Raw genomic sequence first — 27,243 nt, 5'->3', positions numbered from 1 at the left:
TAGTAGTGCTACTTTGTTAAATTAATGATACAAATAACAGTTGATGACTAGAAACAATTTCATCATAGCACCATCCCTCCAAATATGGTATATTGAGATTTGATGATATTTATAATATAAAATTTGCACATTAAACTTACTGATGGCACTAGAATATCTGGAGTACACACCCTGTACCTAATGCTATATTGCCTTCACTCTATTTTTTTGTTATTGAGCTCCTATTAATCCATTCCAATTTATCACAGTTCTATATCCTATATTTACTTTGAATCCTAGGAAGAATGAAAGATAACACATAAAGTGAGCATATGTATAGAAGCACAGGAAATTTTGCACCAGATTAACCATTTGTACATCTAATTATCTCCTTAAGTGAATATTCATGTCAGGTTCTAAAAAAAAAAAAAATGTATCAAAAGCTGCCCTGGGCTGTGGTTCAAACAGGGGGATAAAAAGAGTAATTGGTCCAGATGTCTACTGAAAGATTTGTTATTTTCTTCCCCTAGAACATAAACTATCCACCCATAAATAACTGCACGGGCAAGCTGTAAACCTTTACTCTTTGGTCTTTTTCAGTAGAGCTTTGCAGAATTGATTTATACTTACATTATACCTACTACTATGTCAAGACAGCTTATTAGGAATCTCCATTATTAATTGATTATTTTAATACAAAACTGAATAAGCTAAGTAGATCATATAGGCATTACAAAATGACTATTCAAGAACTAAAGCCTATAATATTCCTTATGACTTTAATGCTGCAAAATTATTACATAAAATAATGTGAAATACAAACGTATTTATAAGTGCTCTATTGGAAGATGAATCTGTTCTGGTGTAGGGTTTATTTTCCTTGTTATTTAATTAAAATAATGCACACTGTATCTGCTACATTATACTTTAGAACTCCAAAAGTAGTTTTAATAGTCTATTGTGCACATCTGCTGTCCCTGATCTTCTGACATTCCTATGCAGTGTATTTATTCATATGTTTTTGCTTTGTTGCTCAAAAACTTACTTCTATGCATTATGGTTCTGCATCATGACTCACAAATGGCCTTGGAAAAGTATGGGTGAATCACTGTATTGGCACCATCATAAAGATAAGTGTTTTCTACACTCCGGGTGAGAGATCCTATCAAAACAATTACCTGTCTGTGTTCTTAAACAGAGAAAGAAACGTGATGATGGAATCTGAGCAGTAGCTGCCACATTAATCCACGGCAGTTTTCCTCTGGAAGCAGAGTGGCAAGGTGTTTATGTGTTTTTTTTCTTTTTGTCAGTCTCTACATTCACATTTCAGCTCTATCACTTATTAGCTATGCTCTTCTACAAATTAATCCTTGAGTCTCAGTTTCTCAATAGCAATACTCTACCACTCCTTTCATCTCATCTTGTCGAACCAAAAATAAGTAATTAAATAAATTTTTTTTTAAGGAAAAGAAATTTGGGAAAAAAACATCGAATACCTAATATTTCTGTGCTCATACTAGGGCAGTTTTGTACTGATGGGTAAAATCCCACAACAGATGAGTAGAAGCTACATATTCATGATCATTAGCCTACCTGTCCATAAATTCTACTACAGTTTTGGGGTCCCTGAATTACAAAGTGCAATGGCTGTTACGCTTAGCCACTCTTGTCGAATCTCCATGTATCATCCCGATCCCCACCCCATATGTCTCTCTTACTGGCATAGAATTATTTTACATTATCCATTATACAGTTATCTGGAGTTGTGAGATATAAACCTCCTCAACCACGAAACATGTAAATGTACCTATATCTGCAAATTATCCCATTTATTTAAACATAAGAGTTTATCAGTTAACTAAAGCTTTGTAGACTTAATTTTTCATGTAACTTTTGTTTTCTTGACATCTTTATTGTGTTTCTATTCTCTAGTTCATGTTTTTTTTAATTTTGATCTTTATTATTTCCTTTCTTCTATTTATTTTGAGTATAGTCTGCCTTTATTTTTCTAGTTTCTTAACATGGATATTTAGATTATTGATTTATCTATTTTCTTTAATAAAGCCAGTTAAAAATAAATTTCTTTATCAGCCCTACTTTAAGTATATTCAATACGTTTTGGTATGTTGTGTTTTGTTTTAATTAATATCAAGATATTCTCTAATCTCTATTGTGATTTCCTCTTTGACTCATTGTTTTTATGATTGTTGTATTTAATGTCCACATAATTGTAAATTTACCAAATTTCCTTCTGCTATTTTCTAACTTCCTTGTCCTATGGGATGAGAACATACCTTGTATAATTTCAATCTTTTTATATTTGTGACATATTTCATGACCTAACATATAGTCTATACTGAAGAAAGTTCCATGTACATTTGACAAGAATGTGTACCCTGGTGACATTGCATGGAATGTTCTATATGTGTCCCTTAGGTTTAATAGTGTTAGAGTATTGTATTGCTCAAGTCTTCTAGTTTGTTGTTGATCTGCCTATTTATTCTATTTGTTATCAAATGTGGTGTACTGAATTTTATTGAATTTTCTATTTCTCTCCTCAATTCTGTAATTTTGCTTCATATATTTTGGTACTCTGACTGACGTTGGTTGCACTTATACAGTTTATAAATGGTATATCTTCTTGACTGACACTTTTATCATTTTAAAATGTCCTATTGGCATGTAGTAACAACTTTGTCTTAGAATCTCTTTTGTCTAACATTAGTATTGTTATGCCAGCTTTTTCAAATTACTGTTTGCATGCTATATATTCTTTCCACCCTTTTACTTTCCATCCAATTTAGCAATTTTTCAGCCTTATTTCTTCATTCTTTCTGTTCGTTTCTCCCTCTCTTCTTCTTCTGAGACTCCACTGTGCATATGTTTGTATGTTCATTGTTGTCCCACAGATCCCTGAAGTTCTGTCCATTTTTCTTCATTATTTCTCTCTTACTTCCTCAGGCTAGATATTATAAGTTGATTTATCTTCAAGGTCACCCATTCTTTGTTAGCTCAAATCTACTGTTGAGTCCACAGTGAATTTTTAATTTTAGCTTTTGTAATTTCCAACTCAGTAATTTCTACTTGGCTCTATTTTATAATTTCTATCTCTTTACTGATATTCTCTATTTATTGAGATAATCCTATTTTCCATTAGTTCTTCAGAAATTGTTTCCTTTAGTTTTTGAACATAGTTAAAACAGTCAACTTAAATTTTTTGCTTAGTAAGTCTAGTATTTGGCTTTCCTCCAGGATAGTTTCCATTGACTATGTTATTACCTATGTATGGGCCATAATTTCTTGTTCTGTTACCTATCTCGCATGTTTTCCTTTTATTGAAAAAATTGAAATTTTAAATAACATGTGGCAATTTTGGAATGAAGATTCTCCCCCCTCCCCAGGGTTTGTTGTTATTGCTGTTTACTTATTAGGGTGCTTTCCTGAACTAATTCTGTCAAGTCTATATTCTTTGTCAGCTATAGCTACTGAAGTCTCAGCTTAGATTAAGGGTCAGCTAGTGATTGAACCGAGATTATGCTAAATGCCTCAATCAATAATTCTTCTAGCATTTACCAAGGGACTCTGTGTGCATTTTAGGACATACCTTCAATGCTCAGACAGGCAGTTTATGGCTCTGGTTAGATTTCACTTTTTGCCTGCACAGAGACTCAAGGTCAGCCAGTAAGGAGAGCTAAGGTTCTTCTCAGTTCTTTCCTCAGCATACACATACCTCTGGAAATGCACAGTCTTACACAGGAATGTGACCTTCTAAATTCCTAGGAATATGTTGAAACTTTTCCAAGCCCCTTTAGACATCACTTTCCAGAGTTTTTTTCATTTTAAATAATCATCAACCTTATATTTTCCTCAACAGTTATCACTGTCTCAGGCAGCTGCATTGTTAACCAGTTACTACTGACTGCTTTTGAAAAAACACACACGAGATAAAGGCTATTGTTAGCTCTGGAACATCTCTCAGTAAGGTCAAATAAAGAAAAGCCTGGGGCTTCCCTGGTGGTGCAGTGGTTGCGAGTCCATCTGCCAATGCAGGGGACGCGGGTTCGTGCCCCGGTTCGGGAAGATGCCACATGCCACGCAGCGGCTGGGCCCATGAGCCATGGCCGCTGAGCCTGCGCGTCCAGAGCCTGTGCTCCGCAGCGGGAGGGGCCACAACGGGGAGAGGCCTGCGTACCGCAAAAAAAAAAAAAAAAGAAAAGCCTGGTGAGCGGGGTTTTACAGGAAATTGTTATGCAGGTCCAATAATGACCACTCTCTGGATATGGGGTTTTGGAGGAGCTCCAATTCTGTTCCGTTCCCTCCAGTGGCTTCTAAGCTGCTGGTTTTCATAATCATTTCAGGCTGTTGATTTTTTTTTTGTTTGTTTTTTTGGGGGTTTTTTGAGTATAATTGCTTTACAATGTTATGTTAGTTTCTGCTGTACAACAAAGTGAATCAGCTATATGTATGCATATATCCCTTCCCTCTTGGGCCTCCCTCTCACCACCCCCCATCCCACCCATCTAGGTCATCACAGAGCACCGAGCTGAGCTTCCTGTGCTGTACAGCAGGTTCCCACTAGCATCTATTTTATACATGGTAGTGCATATATGTCAATTCTAATCTCCCAGTTCATCCCACCCTCCCCTTCCCCCTCTGTGTCCACCGGTCTGTTCTCTCCATCTGTGTCTCTATTCTTGCCCTGCAAATAGGTTCATCTATACCACTTTTCTAGATTCCACATATATGTGTTAATTTCAAACCTATCTCAGAACTGAGGAGACAGGGATTGGAATAGAAACAGTTACAATGCCACTATTACAAAGGTTACAAAGCTCACTATTCTAACCTAGATTTAACCATTTTTTGAAGAAATGCTCCCAGCATTGTTGCACATTTTGGTTAACTTCCCAAGTACTGAAAAAGTTTATTATGACAAATTTTGCCAATATTTTCATTACTTTTTGTAAAGAAGAGAAATCCGGAGGTCCTTACTCCACCATTCCCAGTAACATCTCTCTTTTATATCTTTAAATATACATATTTTTAGTTTCATTTTCTTTCTTGTTCAGAACACCAGTTTTGTATTTATTCTATATTTGTAGTTTTCTACACTTATTATCTACCCCTAATTATTACATAGGTTGCTCCTCCCCCATTTAAAGTCTTATAATTTCCTCTGTCCTTTCCACCATACTCCTGACTGTATTTACCACCATATGTGCTTAACTGCTCCCAATTTACCATTCAGCTCTTCTTAACATTTTAATTTTTATATAAATATATTTTCACCTTTACTTTTAATCTGTTTTCTCAGAATCTCATTTTGAGGCCATGTAACTCTTCTTTGAAAAAAAAATTTGTCTAGAATTTCTTTGAAATTTTAGAGACGTTTTCTCTGGACTCTGCTCCTATTTCACTGAAAATCATAATGGGAAAAAATATTTTTCATCTTCACTTCTTTCATCAAGTGTTTGTTCCTGCCTTTTTCCCCTTAACATCACTGCATAAGTTTCTTGAAAGTCCTTTTGTCAATATTACTCGTTTTTTGAATGAGGGCAGTTTTCCTCAAAACTATTCTGATGAAGGGTGGGAAGATATATCACAGTTTCAATTCACATTGTTATATCCAACAACTTCTCACCAAATATTATTTCCTTTGCCCTAGGAGCACATCTTCACTCAATTTTCAGTATTCAAGTATTCACTGTGGCTCTGGAAAAGCTTCTTGTATCCACAAACCCTTGATATTGTTATATGGCCAATGCTGCCTTATCTTTCCTTTGTTCACCTTTGGGAATGTCTGGAAGTCTGAGTCAGAGATGATGAAACATGGTATTATCCCTTCCCAGTCACGTATTCATGTAGAATTACATCTTTGCATTGGGTCTTGTCCATGCTCCTTGATCTATTCTAACCAATAATCATTGGATATATATTTCTGTTTGTTAACATTTAATTGTATAATAATTGGCTTTACTGTTTAAGACCTGAGGCAGTATGTGTCCTATCACACAGTGAAGCACTACAGAACACTGAAAGCTAAAGATCATACAACTAGTCAGGAGAGACTTGCACCATAAGCTTAAATAGTTCCTATCCTCAATTAATCTTTGAGAATAAGGAGAGAAAAATTAAAGAAATAATTAAAAATGAGTTACTAAAATTAAAGTAAAACATAAATAAAAGCTACCTATTTACTTATTTTTACTGGATATAGGATACATAACACAGATAATATTATCTCTGATCTCAATGAAATTATAAACTCACTATCAGTCAACTGCAGCTACAGAGAAAGTATAAAATACAATGAAAATGTAATCCCCCATATCTATTGTGATTCAAGAAACTGAGCAGAGAAATAAAGAGGCACATGCTATGGCTACAAAATCCAGAGGGATAAGCCTGATATTTTATTGATCTGATATGGGTAAGGTGATTTATTTTCTATTTAAAGATATCTTCGGCAGTTTTTATTCTGTTGTAACTGAATACAGTAAGTAAAAAGTTAAAGTGTCTCTACATGACTCTTTTTATTAGAACTGATAATACAAATGAATATTATTTATGAGTGCAAGTGGACACATTAAAATGCCAAATAAAAATTATATTTCAGAATATATTTGGTTATTCACAAATATAAAATGTGTGATTACATTATTTTTAGCAAAGATTAGGTAGGAAAACTTTTCGTAAGAGAAGAATGAATATTATTCAATATGATTTTAAAGTGTTATTAGCTATGGATTTAGCATATTTTATGTGTTTATATTTGGGTTCAATACAACAAACAGTTTTAAATACATTTAAAAGATTTCACTCTAATAATTATATAAATATTGGAGATGTATAATTCATTGAACCTATCTTGATTTAATATTTTAACAGAGGAAAAAAGATATTTACTTAAAGTTGCATTATATTTCCTATATTTTTCTTACTGTATTTTATTGACTGGCAACACTAACACTGTAGGATGTCTACTTATGAGACAAATTGCTTGCAAAGAGTGAAACTGGAGAGATCGATCAAGATGGCAGAGTAAGAGGGCATGGAACTCACCTCCCCTCATGAACACATCAAAAATACATCCACATGTGGAAAAATCCTCACTTGAAAACTACCTGGAAACTGCCAGAAATACTTTTGTGCAACCAGGCTTTAGGAAAGATAGACACAGAATTGGGCAGGAAGAGAAAAGAAGCTATCAAGTAGGGACCTATGCCCCATGGGAGGGGACTCAGAGAAAAAGGGAGATTACACAAGCAGCAATTCACCTTGTGGAATGATTGGTTTGATTGACATATGGATGCCCCTGTTCTGGGGTCTTACACAGGGAAGATGAAACCCCTTGATTGGTTGGAGTACCAGTAGGACTAACAAGAGGGCTGTGGAAAGCCTAGACACTGCTCATGAAGAGTACACACATGCTGACTTGCCCCCAAGGCAGTGTGGAGAAGAGATACTGAAGACTGATCCAGGGGCTGCCTGGTTTCCCATGACCACCCCAGCCCATTCTCCAGCTTAAGCCAAGTGAACACTCCAGTCTTGTTTACTCCATGTCACACTGGATCTAGGGCTGCCACAACTAGTGAGAGAGTTGGGCTGTGGGACACAGAGGCAGACCTGGGGCAGTACCTGGGTGGGTCATGGGTGGCCATTGCTGGTATGTACTGTGTCAGAAGGAGCCTGGAACACTGATGGTGACTAGTCCACCACACCCCATACCGCAATACATGTAAAGAGTCAACATGGGTCCTGACTGCCCTGCAGTGTGACTCCACAACAGGGCAGGGGCAACGGAGGTTGGTGGGAATGATCAGCTGTGAGGCACAAAGGGAATTTGGACCTGAGGTTGTGTCTGAGCAAGATGAGAACAACTACTGCTGGCACCTGTACAGGTGGTGCATCAGAATTAGCTCAGACCTCTGTCTGCAGCCAATCCACCACAGCCCATGCCCCACCATGAGCCAATAGCCTTAATGGGACTCTCTTGCTCCAGCACTTCTCTCCTCTGGGGCAAGGATCTTGGTGCTGAGAAAGGGGAAAGCACACACTTAAAGGGAACTGAGACAGCTCACAGCTGACCCTCAGGACTTCTGCTCCAGCAACATGGGATCAGACCCCAAACCTGATAGAGTGGTGACAGCCACTGGAGAGAGGGGAAACCCCACCTCACACCAGACTCCAGCCCTACTTCCCACCAAGGTGATAGCAGCCAGCACACCCTAAGAAAAGATGTGACTTGATTCACATCAAATCCAGCTCTCCAACCAAGGGCACTGGCACAAGCAGACTGTATAGTGACGCTACCAACAAGGACATCAGTTTAAGACTCCAATAGGTAACTGTTTCACCTAAATTCTAGAGACAGAGAAAATCAAGCAAAATGAAAGGCAGAGGAACTGCTCTCAAATGAAAAAGAAAGAGAAAACCCCTGAAATAATAAATAATGGAATGGAAATAACTTACCAGATAAAAAATTGAAAGAGTTAGTAATAAGAATGCTAACTGAATTAGGGAAAAGAATAGGTGAACACAGTCAGAATTTAAACATGGAACTAGAAAATCTAAAAAAAGACCCAATCAAAAATGAAGAATTTAATAACTGAAAAAACACACTAAAAGGAATGAATAGCAGACTAAGTGATATACATGGACATATGAGTGACCTGGAAGATAGAATAATGTAAAGCATCCAATCAGAACAGAAAACAGAAAAATACCTTAAATGAAAATAGTTAAAGAGATCTTTGAGATAACATCAAGTACACCAACATTCACACTATAGGGGTCCTAGAAGGAGAAAAGAGAAGAGTGGATTGAAAATGTATTTGATGAAATTATGGCTGAAATTATTTGAAATTATTTCCCAAACATGAAGAAGGAAACAGATAACCAGGTACAGGAAGCAGAGAGGGTCCCAAGCAAGATGAACCCAAAGACCTATCATAATTAAGGTGACAAAAACTAAAAATAGAGAATTCTAAAGTCAGCAAAAGAAAAACAAAGAGTCACACACAAGGGAACCCTAAGAAGGGCACTGGCTGATTTTCAGCAGAAACTTTGCAGGCCAGAAGGAGAGGCACAATATATTCAAAATGCTGAAAGGAAAAACCTGCAACCAAGGATACTATAACCAGCAAGATTATCATTCAGAATAGAAGGAGGGAGACTTCTCAGACAAGCAAAAACTAAAAAAATCATCACTAAACCTACCGTAAAGTATGTTAAAGGGTTTTCTCCAAGTTGAAAAGAAGAATGTATAGGAGAGGGAAAATCCCACTATGAACGGCAAATACAGAGTAAGGGCTGAGGATCAACAACTTAAATAAGGAAGTATTAAGATTAAAAGACAAAACACTGTAAAAGCAACTTTAGCTACAATAAATAGCTAAGGGATAAACATAAATACTTAAAATATGACATAAAAACACAAAATATGAGGGAGAGGAGTAAAAAACATGGATCTTTTAGATTGTGTGTAATTTAAATGACTACCAGTTTAAAACACGTAGATATAGTTATAGGTCAACATATCTGAACCCCATGGTAACCACAAACCAAAAACATAAAATAGATAAAAATAAAAAGAAAGGGACACAAGCATACTACTAAAGGAAAACAAGTAATATAATGGCAATAAGTACATATTTATCAATAATTTCTTTAAATGTCAATGAAATAAATGCTTCAATCAAAAGACATAGGATGGCTGATTATTAAAAAAAAAACAAAAACAAGACCCATCTATATGCTGCCTACAAGAGATTCACTTCATAGCTAAAGAGACATACAGATGGAGAGGGGATGGAAAGGGATATTTCATGCACATGGAAATGATAAGAAAGCAGGGGTAGCAGTACTCATATCAGACAAAGTAGGCTATAAAACAAAGGCTATAACCAAAGACAATGAATGGAATTATATATTGATAAAGGGATCAATAGAAAAAGATGATGTTACACTTGTTAACAGATGTGCATCCAATACAGGAGCACCTAAATATATAAAGTGAATATTAACAGACATAGAGGGGGAAACTGACAAAAATATAATAACAGTAGGGGGCATTAACACTCCACTTACATTAATGAACTGATCATCCAGACAGAAAATCAATAAGGCAACAGTGGTCTTAAATGCACAATAGACCAATTGGATTTAATAAGTATCTCTAAGACATTCTAATGAAGAACAACAGAATACATGTTTTTTCAAGTGCACATGGAATGTTCTCTGAGATAGATCATATGCTAGGTCACAAAACAACTCTCAACAAATTTAAGAGGATAGAAACTATATCAAGCTTTTTTTTCCAACCACAACACTATGAAACTAGAAATCAATTACAGAAACAAAGATGTGAAAAGCACAAATACATGGAGACTAAACAATATACTACTAAAAACCAATGGGTCAATGAAGAACTCAAAGAGGAAACCTAAAAATACCTTGAGACAAAAGAAAATGGAAGCACAGTACTCCAATATCTATGGGAAGCAGCAAAAGCAGTTTTAAGAGGGAAGTTTATATCAATGTAGGCCTTCCTCACAAAACAAGAAAAATCTCAAACAACCTAACCTGCCATGTAAAGGAATTAGAAAAAGAACAAACAAAATCCAAAGTCAGAAGGAAGGAAATAAAAATCAGAAAAGGAAATAGAGACCAAAAAGAAAGATAAATGAAAATAAGAGCTATATTTTAATATAAACAAAATGGATAAACCTTTACTAAGTTTATCAAGAATATGAGAGAGAACCCAAATAAACAAAATACGAAATGAAAGAGAAATAACAACCTATAACACAGAGATACAAACAACCATAAGAGAATACTATGAACAGTTGTTATATCCCAGCAAACTGACAACCTAGAAGAAATGGACAAATTTCTGGAAACATAAAACCTGCCAAGACTGAAGCAGGAAGAAATAGACAACCTGAACTGACCAATCACTAGTAGTGAAACTGAAATTGTAATTAAAACAACAACAAAAAACTCCCACCAAACAAAAAAGCCCAGGATTAGATGGCTTCACAGGGGAATTCTGTCAAACATATAAAGAGTAGCTAATACTTATCCTTCTCAAACTATTGAAAAAAATGAAGAGGATGGAAGAGTCCCAAATGTATTCTACAAGGCCACAATAACCCTGATACCAAAGCCAAACAAAGACATTACAAAAAAAGAAAATTACATGCCAATATCTTTGATGAATATAGATGCAAAAATCCTCAAGAAAATATTAGCAAACTGAATGCAACAATATATGAAAAGGATGCTCAAGTGAGATTTATTCCAGGGATTCAAGGATGATTCAATATTCACAAGTTAGTGATTGTGATACACCACATTAATAAAAGGGAGTATAAAAATCTCATGATCATCTCAATAGATGCAGAAAAATTTTTGAAAAAATTCAACATCAATTCATGATAAAAACTCTCACCAAAGTGGGTACAGAGAGAACATATCTTAAACATAATAAAAGCCATTTATGACACATCCACAGTCAACATAATATTCAATGATGAAAAGCTGAAAGCTTTCCTGCTAAATTCAGGAACAGGGCTTCCCTGGTGGCGCAGTGGTTGGGAGTCCGCCTGCCGACGCAGGGGACACGGGTTCGTGCCCCAGTCCGGGAAGATCCCACATGCCGCAGAGCGGCTGGGCCCGTGAGCCATGGCCGCTGAGCCTGCGCGTCCGGAGCCTGTGCTCCGCGGCGGGAGAGGCCACAACGGTGAGAGGCCCGCGTATCGCAAAAAATAAAAATAAAAAAAATAAAAAAATAAATAAATTCAGGAACAAGACCGGGATGCCTAATATTACCACTTCTATTCAATGTAGAATTGGAAGTCCTAGCTGCAGCAATCAGAAAAGAAAAAATTACTAATAAAGTAAAGGTATCCAAATTGGAAGGGAAGAGATAAAACTGTCATTATTTGCAGATGACATGATACTCTATATAAAAAATTCAAAAGTATCCACCAAAATACTCATGAAAATGAGATAAATGCAATAAAGTTGCAGGATACAATATAGAGAAATCTGTTGCTTGTCTACAAGGACAAGGAATTATCTGAAAGAGAAAGCAAAATAAAGTCTCATATATAATCATATCACAAAGAATAAAATATCTATGAATAAACTTAATCAAGGAGGTGAAAGACCTATATTCTGAAACGTATAAAAAATTGATAAAGGAAATTGAAGATAATACAAAGAAATGGAAAAATACCCTGTGTTCTTGGACTGACAGAATTACATTATTAAAATGTCCATAATACCCAAAGTAATCTATAGATTTAATGCAATCCTTATCAAAATACTAATCACATTTTTTACAGAACAGAACAAAAAAATCCTATATTCATACTGAACAACAAAAGATACCAAATTGCCAAAGCAATCTTGAGAAAAAAAGAACAAAAGCAAAAAAGAACAAAGCAAAAAAAATACTCTCTGACTTCAGAGTATTTTACAAAGCTACAGTAATCAAAATAGCATGGTTCTGGCAGAAAAATAGGCATATAGATCAATGGAACAGAATAGATAGTTCAGAAATAAGCCCATGCAACTATGGTCATTAAATCTATGACAGAGGAACCAAGACTATACAATGGAGAAAAGACAGTCTCTTCAATAAGTGGTTTTGGCAAAACTAGACAGCTACATATAAAAGAATGAGATTAGAACAGTTCCTCACACCATATACAAAAATAAAGTCAAAATGAATTAAAGATCTAAATGTAAGACCTGAAACCATCAAACTCCTAGAAGAGAATTAAATCATAAAAATATTTTTTTCGATATGTCTCCCAAAGCAAATAAAAGCAAAAATAAACAAATGGGACCTAATTAAACTTAAAAGATTTTAGATGAAAAAATAAACCATCGACAAATAAAAAGACAACTTATTGATTGGAGTTAAATATTTTCAAATTATATGACCAACAACGGGCTCATATCCAAAAATACATAAATAGCTCATACAACTCAATATCAAAAAAACCAAACAACTCAACCAAAAAATGGGCAGAAAACCAAAACAGGCATTTTTCCAAAGAAGACATACAGATGGCTAACAGGGTCATGAAAAGATGCTCAATGTCACTAATCATTACAGAAATCCAAATCAAAACTACAATGAGATGTCACCTCACCCCTGTCAAAATGGCTATCATCAAAAAGACCAAAAATAACAAATGTTGGTGAGGATGTGGAGAAAACTGAATCCTTGTACACTGTTAGTGGGAATGTAAATTGATGCAGTTACTATGGGAAACATTATGAAGGTTCCTAAGAAACTAAAAATAGAACTACCATATCATCCATCAATTCTACTTCTGGGTATATATCTGAAAAAAAAGTCAAAAACACTAATTTGAAAGAATAAATGCACCCCATCATTCACAACAGCACTATTCACAATAGCCAAGATATGGAAACAACCCAAATGTCCTTCAACAGAGAAATGAATAAAGAAGAGGTTTTATATATAACTGTAACAATGGAATATTACTCCAGCACAAAAAAAGAATGAAATTCTGTCCCCTGCAACAATGTGGTGGACCTAGAGACTATTACAGTTAGTGAAGTAAATCAGACAGAGAAAGACAGATAATATATATTATCACTTTTATGGGGAACCTAAAAATAATACAAAGAAATATATATAGTAAAACAGAAACAGACTCAAAGCTATCGATAACAAACTAGTGGTTACCAGTGGGTACAAGGAAGGAGGTATGGAAAGACAGGGTTATGGGATTAAGAAAAACACACTACTATGTACAAAATAGATAAGCCACAAGGATATATTGTACAGCACAGGGAAGTATTATTTTGTAATAACTTTAAATGGAGTATAATCTATAAAAATACTGATCCACTATGCAGTACAACTGAAACTTACATAACATTGTAAATCAACTATACTTCTATAAAAAATAAAGAAATAAATTAAATCAATCATTCCCAGATAATTTTTCTGAAAAAAGTAAAATGTATTTCTGTAGACAACTGGCTTTTATATGCTTATACAGAGCATGGGATTGTATTTAATTACAATTATAACAGTCCTATGTCAGAATATCGCTAGTTTAATTTTTCTAGCTATATTGTTTCCTAAAATTAAAAATTTATATTTAAAAATATCTTCATATATAACATACATACATAACACTAAAGCATGATGTATCAACTTTAAAAGAGTAGAAAATGTTCTCTTTGTTCTCCTTTCAGGTTGGAAATATTAAAACACTTGACAAAATCATATGTTGCAAGTGTATTAGAAAAGGCAATGACAGGGTACAAGTGAAGCAAAAAACACAGGAGATGAAACCAATAAGGAGTTTTCCCTCAGTCATGTACCAATTCCTGTTACTGACTGGTTCTTCTCCATGTAGTGATTCATAGAATTATGCTACTTTATGCTGAGGACCTCATGCCCATCTGTATCTATTCAAGCCACTAGCAAGGAAAATGAGAGAATGGAGGAGACACACTTGTTTATAAAATGTCCTATCCCAGATTGATAAGTTCTTCATATATCTATGGTGCCTTCTGCATACACACAGAGGGGAAACTAGAGAGAGCTCAAACTGTCCCGTTCCTAGTTAACTAAGGATCTTAAACTGCCCCAAATCAGAGTGATCTCCCCAACCCACACATAGATCCATCAGAAGGGGCTAAACACTAGTTTGTTCAAAATGTTGGACCACAAACTCTGATCAATTTTTGGTGGGCCACAAAGCAATTTAGGCTAGGAGGCCACCCTTAGGATTCCAAAGTTTAAAAATTAAAACAAGAGTAACAACAAACTGAACAGTGACTTCAACGGCCACACACTACAGGGGAGAGAGACTGGGTAGACTGAGACAAGTAAATTTACAAAAACAAAACAAAACAAAATAAAAAACAAACAAACAAATCCAAACAAATCAAGAAAAATATAAACACAATGAAGCGAAGAGAAAAAAAAAATCCAGGATTGCTTAAATATATTATCTAAAATGCCCAGTTTTCAACAACTAGAAGAAATATGAAATATCCAGAGAAACAGAAAAGTGTGACCAGTATTCTGAAAATACAGCAGTCAAAATGCTGCCACTGAGAGTCCCAGATATCATATTTAGCAGCTGAATACTGGTAGGTATTAGGTGTAGGACTTTCCTCTGTACTTACAAAGGTATAAAAATCTAAATACTACTAATTTTCACACATACAAAGATAAGACCAGTTATGATAGTAACTTGGTCATACTTCAGCATCAATAGAGAGATTTTTAACATGAAAATGAAGTATTTATATAATATATTCAAACACTTCCTAATTTTTTCATATTTAGATTATTAAAGTTTTAGGAAAGCAATACTACAAAGAAAATTCTTGTTCAATCTTTTATTCCTATAGTCTAGATCAGGGGTCCCCAACTCCCAGGCTGCAGCCTGTTAGGAACCGGGGGGCCTCACAGCAGGAGGTGAGCGGTAGGCAAGTGAGAGAAGCTTAACCTGCAGCTCCCCATCGCTCCCTATCTCTTGCATTACCACCTGAACCATCCCCCCAACCCCTATCCATGGAAAATTTGTCTTCCATGAAACCGGTCCCTGGTGCCCAAAAGATTGGGGACTGCTGGTCTAGATCATGGAGTACCCTTCCAGAAGAACACTGAAACATTTCTAAGTAATTATAACACATACTACATGTACATATATGTTGTATATAAAAATATGTGCTATATGTATATCATATACATATTCATTATGTCTGTGTGTAATATATATTTCAATATTAACTATTTTTAGACACAATGTCTAGCACATATTAAAAATTAAGAAACTTGCAAATAAGCAAGAAAATGAGATTCATAGTTAAGAGAAAAATCAATATACATATTCACTGATAATTTGGATGCTAAACATTTAGATTATATTTTCCCCCAGTTTTTTTATGTTATGAATAAAGCTTCTGTGACCATTCTTATACTGGGGTCCTAGCATAAGGGTACTATTATGGACTGCAGGTTTGCATTCCCTCAAAATTCACATGTTGAAACCTGAATCCCAATCATGATGATGTTTGAAGTGGGGCCTTTGGGAGGTGGTTAGGTTTCAATGAAGTCATGAGATTGGAGCCCCAGTGATGGGATTAGTGCCCTTATAAGAAGAGAAGGAGACCAGAGCACACTCTCCCTCTCTCTTTTTACAATGTGAGGCTACAATGAGAAGATGGCATCTACAAACCAGGAAGAGGATCCTCACCAGAACCCAATTATGCTGCCATCTTGGTCTCAACTTCCCAGCCTCCAGAACTGTGAGAAATAAATGTTTATTGCTGAAGCCACCCAGTGCATGGTATTTTTTTTACACACACCAAATTGATAAAAACAAGTACCTTCTGAGGTGGTAAAAAACTTGTATACTTTGATTATAGGTTTGGTTACTCAGATGTATATTTTTGTCAAAACTCCTCAACCTATACACTTTAAATATTTCATTTTATTTTATATATTACACCTCTAAGTAGTTGATTCAAAATTTTAATTTTTAAATGTCAAGGATAAAATATTTACAACTTTGTAAAAAGTTAAAGACTTCCTTAAAACAAGAAAAGGCCAATAACAAAAAAATAGAAAACTGGACAAAGAAAGGAAACAGAAAAATGTTTAAACCTGTGAAAATGTTTAACCTCACTCCTATGAGATACCTTTATTTTATTCATCAGTTTAGCAAAGAATGAATGATCCATTACATGACTGAGGGGAGGTTATGATTCTTAGTCTTACATAGATAGTGCAAATAAAATGGTTTCAACCTATAAATAGAGGAAGTTGGCAATATTTATCAGAGTGTACAACATGTATACCCTTTGCTTACCAGTAAAATAACTGATAAAAGTCATGTCTTCATGCATGTTACTTAAAAGTGGAGAAGCAGGGGAGAGAGAGAAAGAGAGAGAGGGAGAGAGGGAGGGGAGGAAGGAGAGGGAGGAAGGGATATTTTAAATACATGTTTTGTATATATTCTTTATATAACAATATTTATAGTTACATGAAGAGATGAAAAGCAATGTAAGAGAATTAAAAAGCCTAGAAAGTGCTGCTTGAGATAAAATGATTAGGGAAAAGTCCTTTCTGAGGAGGAGACTTTCAAGCAGTGACACAAATGAAGTCAGGAATGAGTTTCTAAGGTGATGGGAATACAATGTCATGGGATGGAATGAGCTTGATTTATACAAGAATTAACAAGCAGTTCAGCATGTTGGACACCATAAAGCAAGGTATACAATAATAGGAGATGAAATTAGACATATTACCCATGGATTAGGCCATGTTGGGACTAATAAAAGGTCATGGTAAGGATTGCATTTTAACATGACAAAACATTTTGGATAACTTAGAGTCAGATAGTGATTTTAAGTGGACCTCTCTAGCCTGTAGAGAAAAGATCAAAGGAGGCTGAGAGTGGAGGAAAGAAGATGGATTAGAAGGTTTTTGATTTATTCTAGGAGAATAGACATTTTGGTTTAGGATGGGATAGTACTAAGAGTTGGGGTGTGGTTGATTTTTAAATATATTATAAATGTACTACAGAACTGATATGATGATAGATTGGATATAGTTTACAAGAGCAGGAAAGGAATTTAAAATAGTACCAATAATTTTTCTAGAAAAACTTGTGGCTCCACTTACTGAGTGGGCTTTGTAGGGAAAAACAAGAGTTCAGTTTGGTTTTTTTTTTGCGGTATGCGGGCCTCTCACTGTTGTGGCCTCTCCCGTTGCGGAGCACAGGCTCCGGACGCGCAGGCTCAGCGGCCATGGCTCACGGGCCTAGCCGCTCCGCGGCATGTGGGATCTTCCCAGACCAGGGCACGAACCCATGTCCCCTGCATCGGCAGGCGGATTCTCAACCACTACGCCACCAGGGAAGCCCAAGAGTTCAGTTTTATGCATAGTAACTTTAAATACTTATTATAGATCCAGATGATGATGTAAAATAAACGGCTTGATATATATGGTTAGCTCATTCATGGGAGAAATATTTAAATTCATAGAGCTATGTGGGAACATCCAGTGAAGATGTGTATATAAGAGGAGAAAAATCTCATTGGCAGAAGCCTGAGCCTCTCCAACATTTTGAAGGAAAGGAAATAATAATAGAAACCAGCAAAAGAGACTGAGAAGGAGTGGCCAAAAGTTGAGGAACAAACAAGAGAATATGATATCCTGGTAGCTGAGGTAAGAAAAGTTTTTCATTTATTTGTCTCTGTTTTAACATGGGGAGTGATCAACTGTCTCTAAACACTACTGAGGAATTGAGTAAGATCAGACCTTTGCAATGTGGGGGTTACTGCTGACTTGCCATGAGCTGTTTCAGTCTAGTGATAGAGCTAAATTCCTGATTGGACTGGGTTGAGGAGAAAATGGGAGGTGGAATTGGCAACTACAGATTACTCTTTCAGTGAGTTTTGCTTTCAGTAAATGCAAATAATAGCAGAGAATGGGGCAGAAGTCAAAGAATAATCTGACGTCAGTAAATGCTTTTCTAAATTTGCATTCTGATTAGAATGATCCAGCAGGGAGGGAAAATTGGTGCTTCAAAGAGAGTGAGGACTATGACCATAACTGAGTGCTTGATTGGGCAAAAAAGGATGGGATTCACAGGGCAAGTAGAGGAGATAGTCTTCTGTCCTAGTCAGCTTCAGCTGTCATAACAAAATACTATAGGTTGAGTAGCTTAAAGAGCAGAAATTCATATTCTTATAGCCCTGGTGACTGAAAGCCTGAGATCAGGATGCCACATGTTTGGTTTCTGGTGAGTTTTCTTCCAAGCTTTGAGATAGCCACCTCCTCACTGTGCCTTACATGACAGAGAGAGAACAAGAAAAAGAGAGGTTTGGTTGGTGGGGGGAGCGGAGAGAGAGAGAGAGAGGGAAGGATGGCGAGAGGGAGTAAGGTTGGTTGGTCTCTGGTGTTTCTTTGCACAAAAGCACTAATCCCATCATGAGAGCCCCACCCTCATGATCTCATCTAAACCACATTGTCTCCCAAAAGCCCCATCTCTAAATACTGTTAACACTGGGGGTTAGGATTTCCACATACAAATTTTGGGAGAACAGAATTCAGCCCATAGCATGATTGATAGAAGCATAGGCAGAATGTTTGGGGACATATGCCCTTAAATTGACAGATTTAGTAAAATGTTTTTTTTCTTATGAATATGATTACATATTTTTATTTTGTTATACTTTAAAGCCATTTTTATTTCCTTTCCTTTGCCCAGGTGGAAGAACTTCCTTCCTTATTCCCTGCAATGAGGTAATCAATGGAGAGTAAAGATCCAGGAGAACATGTTGGAAGCTTAACAAAATGAAAAGTATGAAATTATCATCTTGAATATACTAGTGTGATATGACACGTTAAGGAATATTAATTCTAATATTAAGAGCCAAAGATTGGAAACATCTGAAATGTCCATTGATGGAAGACTAGGGAAATAAATAGGAGTACATCTATGAAAAGGAATACTATAAAGAAGGTAAAACACAATGAGACTCCTATCTGTAATCTCCAAGATTAACACATTGGGAAACTCAAGGTACAGAATATTTTATATATATTAAAAAGTTATATTTATACTATTATTGACATAGAATACCGCTGAAATAACAAGAAAAATCCATTAGCTGAGACCATACCCATTGTGTTTCCTTGCTTACTATCTGTCTTACTGATAATTCTGTGAAACCTGCCAGTTCATTAATATATACTCTTAAATATACATATATGCATATTACATGTACACACCCTTTAAACATATTTTAGAGGAACACAAAGTAGAGAATGTGAAGAGAGAAAGAAAAAGACATTAAAGCTGCTGTCATGGTTCCTTCCACAATACTCCTTGGTATATAGTATGTAATCAACAAGTATTTTTTAAAATTTAAAATAATGAATGATTAAAAGAGTAAAGGATTTGATTTAGTATACTATCTTGTAGGTACCTTTCAGAGCATCTATTGACTGTTAAGCATTATCTATTACACATTTCTTTGAAACAAGCCCAGACTTCAAATCAAGGTTGACGTATTCATAGTTTATATATTTATAGAACTTTGATTGGAAGTATGAACTTTTAATAAAATACCTTTCTCCCACTTTACATATTATGCCATGCTTCATCCACTAGGTCCTACTTCCCCTAACTTTTGGCATTGAATTAAAAGAAACAAAACAGAAAAAGAATGGGCTACTAATTTGAAAAACTAGGGCTTCAACAACCACCTTATTAGTGTCAAATTTTAACTTTCTCATTTGTAAGGAATTTCAACTGCATCAGCAGTTGTGTTCTTCATGCACATCCCTCTTTTGCTCTTAAATGCTGTTCCAAGGGGGTCACAAAATAATCAGCCCCTTTCAAATCACTTGGCTAGAGCTAAATAAGTCCTAGTTCCAATTATATTAATGAAGCAGTAAAGGGAACTACTGATTTGGGAGGTGCACTAAAATACTCAATTGTTGCTTGTACAGCAGCTTGCAAGATGCACATGTAAATATCTTAGAATTCTACAGATACAACTCAACTGGGTTAGATTTAATATGCCCAGGGTTAATAAATTTGCACAATTTCATTAGTTTTCCAATGAAATTCAAATTTATATATTTAATAATTCTCCAAAAGCCATCAAAACAGTTTGTTAATTATGAGTGGACCACTGAAGCCCTGCTGAATTTTGAAGATTTATTTGATTCTAATGTCATGTATCGTGGTTGATGTGAATTAGCTGTGGGCTGTACTTCCATAACCCACCTCTTCTTCCCCATCATTCTTCTGTATATCATCTAATAGCAACACTTTTGGCTATTGTATTTGTTTTATCTGAAACATAGGCATTACTTCTTTTGGTGAAAGACTTTATTACTATTCTGATCTTAAAATGTAGGATAAACATGGGAATTCTAGTTGTTTTCAAGAATTACCCAAGCTCTAACTTCTCTATTGCATCTTTCTAGGCCTAGTGGTCAGAATGAATCTCACTCTTTCCCATTTTCATATTTCACACATTTTCTGTAATATGTCATTTTAATATTACAGAAATTTCGTTTGATGAGTCATTAGGAAAATGTACACCTTCATTAAATTGAACTGCAGGGTCAAGAAAGACTATGTTTCACTTGAATTACCTGTTCAACTCAGTTTTCTGTATAGTATGACATCAGGATGGCTCTGAGTTGATCACTATATTACAGTGAATTAACCACCTAAAGTTCTATAAGGGAGTTAGAACAGAGTATACTTACACTGCCCTACTCTATCTAACAAATCAGGTCTTATATTTTCTATATCGTACCACCCTAACAATTTACTGAATGCTTGACCCTTTCTGGTTAACTAAGCTAGTTTACATATATCTATTAATTCCTCTCTCCCCTTTGTTCATGAATTTCCATTGTGACAGTGCTGGAATAAAGGAAGAAAGCAAAGAAAATCTGAGTGACTTTAGATGAATAAAGTTAATACATTATATGTCTTTGTATATATTATAGAAGGAATAAAACATGGACCTAAAGATAAATGATCAATTGTTAGATTCTTATAAATCAAAAACAAATAAAATATAAGTATATTTAAGTTAAATCATAATTTGTTTAGAAATAGATATTTAAAAGGCATTAATTTTAATTTTGATATGGTAGAAATCCTTTTAATACTTCAATATGCCTTAATTTAAAAAAGTATAGAGGAATATATGCTCAATTTAGGAACTTTATAAAATAATGGAAAGTATAACACTCACTCAAAATAACCATAATAAGACCAATCCACAATGATACACAGGTAACAACATTAAAGATGTAGAGGTGTTTTTAAAATTTTTGCAGATTTGACTTTATAAATAGTGTTAAGCATGGCCTTTGGAATCTATCCAGCTCTTATATTTATTGGCTGTGCTATATTGGCCAATTCATTTAACCACTAAATATTTAAGACTGAGTTTCTATTCATAAAATAGAGAATATAATGAGTATTAATTAATTGAAGATGGAAAGCTCTTTCATACGTTAATTACTGCTTTTTATTACTGTTGTATTTTCCCCCCTTCCCCTCCACCTCTGCTCTATTTCTTTCATTCCCTCCTTACTCTAAACACATTTTTTCACCACTTTTTCCTTTTTCTTCCTTTTCTTCTTCCTTACCTTCTCCTTTTCTTACCAGCACAACACTGACCAAGACTTGATTATCCTGCTTCCTACACTAAATGTAGAGATCAGACTATTTCTGGCCAAGCAGTAACTGCAATTAAAACCTTTAACAGCATGTTTGTCCTAGTGAAGAGAGAGTCCACTGTACCTATAAGAACAGGACAGCAGCAGAGTGCAAGAAATACAATTTCTTACAAAAATTCTGTTACACAGTGGAGATTTATACCAGTTGTACATATGACTTAAAAGCAGCATCTTGGAGTGCAGTGATTTTCAAACTGTGTTAACCTCAGGGGACTCACCTCCCATCAATTTTTGAGAGCTTCACCAATTCTAGCAACTATGTCACTTGCTTGCCTTTCTGCCAAGGCATTGTGTTTTCTGTGTTTTTTCATACATCCAAATTATCCATAAGTATTTCTCTGTAATTAGAATGCTACCATCCTTATACATGCTGCTGATGGAAGAAATTTTCACATACTGAGATATGAGGAAGTCATCCTGGCTTCTGCATAATGTGGCTTGAACTTTATGCTAACTAGAACAGCCTTTCTTATGGCCTGTCAAACATGCATTGTACATCTGTTTTAACCATTAAAGAAAATAATGCACTTAAAAAGTCAAAATGGAGTAACTGATTCAGACATTCAAAATGGAGCCAGGTGGCCATTGTGGATGTGCTTTCAGTCATGTTCCTGCATCAATGAGAACTTGAATTTTCTGAACTGTATCAAACTCAAAGATACCAACAGCCATTTTCAAAACAATATCTGCTAGCAGCTGCCAGCTGCAACTTTATGGTCTCAAGGTCTCCCACTGTAACTATACGATCATTTCGGACACCAACTAATCCTTTCTTAATGAGCACCCTTACTTCTTGCCAGCTCCAATCCTGATTCTTGACAAACATCATATATAACTTTGCTGTTTTTGCCCGTATAAGCCTCCCCCATTTTGTAGCCCAGTGGAACATAATTCAAGTGCTTCCTGAATCTGTGTCTCCCAGGATATAATCTTCAGTGTAGCTCAAAAAAGCTCTTTTCTATTACTATTATTGACTGTTTATTGATTATTTGTGTCGACATTGCTTACTTAAGAAAGCATCTTTCCAGACTCACCTTATTTTGGCAGCTTCAACTGATGCCCCAGGCTAAGTTATACAATTTTTTTCTTTTTTGTTTTATTAGTATCCTCATAATTATATAATAAGTTAGTCATATTTTACTATAATTACCTGACAGTCAGCTATGAGAGACTAGTACTGTCTTTATCTTAATAATTTTTTTACCCTAGAAGATACCTAGCACTTCCTACACAAACTTAATATTTTTATGTGACCCTTGATACTCAGCTTTAAAATTTTATTATTTCTTAGAGAGAATTAAGGTTATACATATATAACTTTTACATACAATTTTTTCATCTGTTAGATTAGGCTCAGGAAGGGGGATAATTTAGGTATTCCTAAGGTAATTTGGGATCCTATATTCCTTCACTGTGTTTTAAGATTGTATTTCAAAGTAATTACAGTACCCTGATTTCAAGGGTAAGTACATCCAAAATTGTTAATGTAACACTCTTTAAATCCTAAACTGTTCCCATGTCATAGCTTTTATCAAAAAAAAAGTGGGGGGGGCCTCCCTGGTGGCGCAGTGGTTGAGAGTCTGCCTGCCGATACAGGGGATACGGGTTCGTGCCCCGGTCTGGGAGGATCCCATATGCCGCGGAGCGGCTGGGCCCGTGAGCCATGGCCGCTGGGCCTGCGCGTCCGGAGCCTGTGCTCCGCAACGGGAGAGGCCACAACAGTGAGAGGCCCGCATACCGCAAAAAGAAAAAAAAAAAAAAAAAGGGGGGGGGGAGTTTGCAAAATGTGATCATTGTTAGTTTTACATGTCAACATGGTTAGGCTATAGTATCCAGCTATTTAATCAAACACTAATCTAGATGCTGCCATGAATAAATTTTGCAGCTGTGATTAACATCTACAATCAATTGATTTTAAGTAGGCTAACCTTGATAAAGTGGGTGGGCCTCATATAATCAGTTGAAAGGCCTTCAGAACAAAAACTGAGGTTTCCCAAAGATTCTGCCTCAGGACTATAGATTCAAATCCTGTCTTTATTTCAAATCCTGAGTTTTTAGCCTGAATGCCTACCCACCGATTTTGAACTTGCCTGCTCCCACAATCACATGAACCAATTTCATGAATGGATGGATGGATGGATGGGTAGATAGATATGAGAACATTGACTGATACACACAGTTTAAGTTACAAAGAAAACAAGAGAAAAAAAGTGAACAGGAAACATAATACAAGTTAATGAAATGTCAGTGTCGTCAATTTCAGTACAAGGTGAAGAAATGTAAAAGTTAATGTTCAGATGAAAACACTAATATACACTGAAAATACAGACTGACTTTTAATGTCTAGTGGTGCTTTGGTTGATGCCATGTGATGCTTTCATGTAAAAAATGTGAATGTGATGTCAGGTAACAAATGATAACCTTAGTAACATTAAGCATGAAAAAAGTCAGAGAACATAAAGCAAATACATTTTTCAATTGTAAAATTTGCAGTGTTTAGTTTAGGCTGCTAGATATAATTTCAGCAATACTAATTTAAACCACTGTACTATGCTTACATTTAGTTGTTATGAAGTAAACCTTCCGAATGAAATCCAGAGAAAAACATTATGTTCTTAAATTATGTGTATCAATGGTGTAGGATTTGATCTATTTAAAGTGTTTATTGGGCTATATGGTTATCCAGATACCTCCTGGTTTATTTCCTCAAAATGAGAGAGGAAGAGAGAGGGAAAGTGAGTTTAAAAGATGAAGGAAGAGAGATGAGGAGGAGGATGGGAACATATCTTGCTTTGATGATTCGAAGGACCATCTCCAACATCTACGTGTCCCTGGGAATCACATCACATATTTATCAAAAATTCAACACTTTTCCCCACCCACTTTTGACAGTGATTGTGTGTTTCTAGTTTTTGAATTCACATTGCATTTCCAAAACTGTAATATATTTCAATGGCTACTTCTGACAGACTCTGGCATATTACACAATTATTTGCACAAAACTGATGGTTTTCACACAAATGCTGCACCCTATAGATTCTACAACAAGTCCTGGTTAAGGTATGAGTTGTAGCAAAACTCTTGATCTCATGGTAAGTTTAATTCAGATTTGAAATGGGGAATGCTCATATGGAGTCCTGTTTATCCCCATGCTGCCCGGTCATTAGCCTGCTCCTATTCCTCACCATAGTGTCTTAAACCAAACAACTAAGCTTCTCCTAAGTTTTTCCACAGACAATTTAGTTCTTTGCTAGGTAGAAATTCCTGTCTGAACCTCAGACCCCTGGAAGAGTATCCTAGGTAGGTAATACATTACCTACCAAGCTAAACTCTTTCTCTAGGAAGCAATATTTTCTCTCAATTTTCCTAATGAACTGATCTTGTCCATTCTTTGAATGGATTAATTTTCAAGAATCATTGGGTGGCTAGACTAACTGCACTCTTCCACGGTCTGAGAAACTAACAATTTAGCCCAACCAACTCTATCCAGCACCATCCTTCTTATTCCTCACTAGACCATGTTGTTGAGGCCCTAACATGCCTGAAGCCTAAAGCAAACTGAGTAATAAAAATATGCTTTCCATTAATGCCAAATGCACAGTAATTTTATAGATCATAAGCATAATGGAAGCTATACTATTAAGTTGAAACTATACAATGATAATTTCAAGAAAAACTTCTTTTTTCCTCTAAAATTGCTGACAGTATTATTTAAATAACTAAGTAGAGTATTTGTCTTCACAGTTAATACCTACTGAACAAAGATTTAAATAACAGCATTATTTATATCACTCGTTAATAAAAGCTAGTAAAATGCCAACCATGTATCAATAAGACCCTGCAAAAACGGATTCTGTTTTAGAACACAAGAAAATGGTACAATATCAATTCCACTATTCTTGAGGGACTTACAAGGGAGAAAACAGAATAAGAAATTTTAAATACAATGCCTGGTTAGAACCTTTTGCCATTTATATTGGATGAATTTCCTGCCTTGGCATGAGAGGTCAGTAGCTATGGCCACATGCTAGTTTGTCAACCATTCTGCACAACTTAAGTTTCATTAACATGTATAATGAATATAAATAACTAAATAACCTTTGCTAGATGAGAAATATGACATTCCTATCATTGTAGTGAATCATTTTTAATTTTTTTCATGACTTCACTGTCACTTCATTTCTTTTCATGACTAGGATAGGACTTGTCATTCTTATTAGACAGTCCACTGTGTTAAGATGGTAGCATTTCTGTTACTAGAAAATTACCAATGTGTTAATATCTGTGTATATTTTGGGTGATATATATTTATTTTCAATTTAAGAAAATTTTCACAGTGTTTTGCTTAAGTCTATTTTCAACCTTCCATGGTTCCAGATAGCTCCAGGAGAATTTCACACAAAAAACATGTACTATTTAAGTCATATTCCAATGCCTGAGTTCACAGTCAATTTAATATGGGTTCCCAAACTTTAAAGAGCTCCATGGGGGAGAAGAGAAGGTTAGAGAAGGTTATTGGAGGAAGACCTAATGGTCTGTATAATGGGTCAGGCAACAAAATAGTATTTGAGATTGAGTGTTGATTTCCACAGCCTTGAAGAAATTTTACCAATGATACTTTCCAAAAATTTCATCCAGAAGTAGTTTCCCTCACCACATTGTTGAATTTAGGTCAGCACCACCATATCTGTATTGCAGTATTGTGAAAGGGAAAGAGGAACAAAAGTGACACAGTCCTGTCATTACACTGATTATAAGCTAGTGGTAAATACAAACCATGAACACATGAGCAAACAAATTACAAATTAGGAATTGAGATATGTGTTCCAGACATCCGACAGTCAGCATTCTCTTTTTCCTCATGGAATTCTATAAAATGGTATGGCACATATAGAATGTAAGGTCCTACTCATGCACCTTGTATTAATTAGGATATTGGTTGCTTACTTCAACAGAGGCTAAATAGAAATCTG

Source organism: Mesoplodon mirus (genome assembly GCF_964341445.2).
Source record: "Mesoplodon mirus genome assembly, chromosome: 1".
NCBI classification, from domain to species: Eukaryota; Metazoa; Chordata; class Mammalia; order Artiodactyla; family Ziphiidae; genus Mesoplodon; species Mesoplodon mirus.
Note: the sequence above shows the minus strand (reverse complement) of the source record.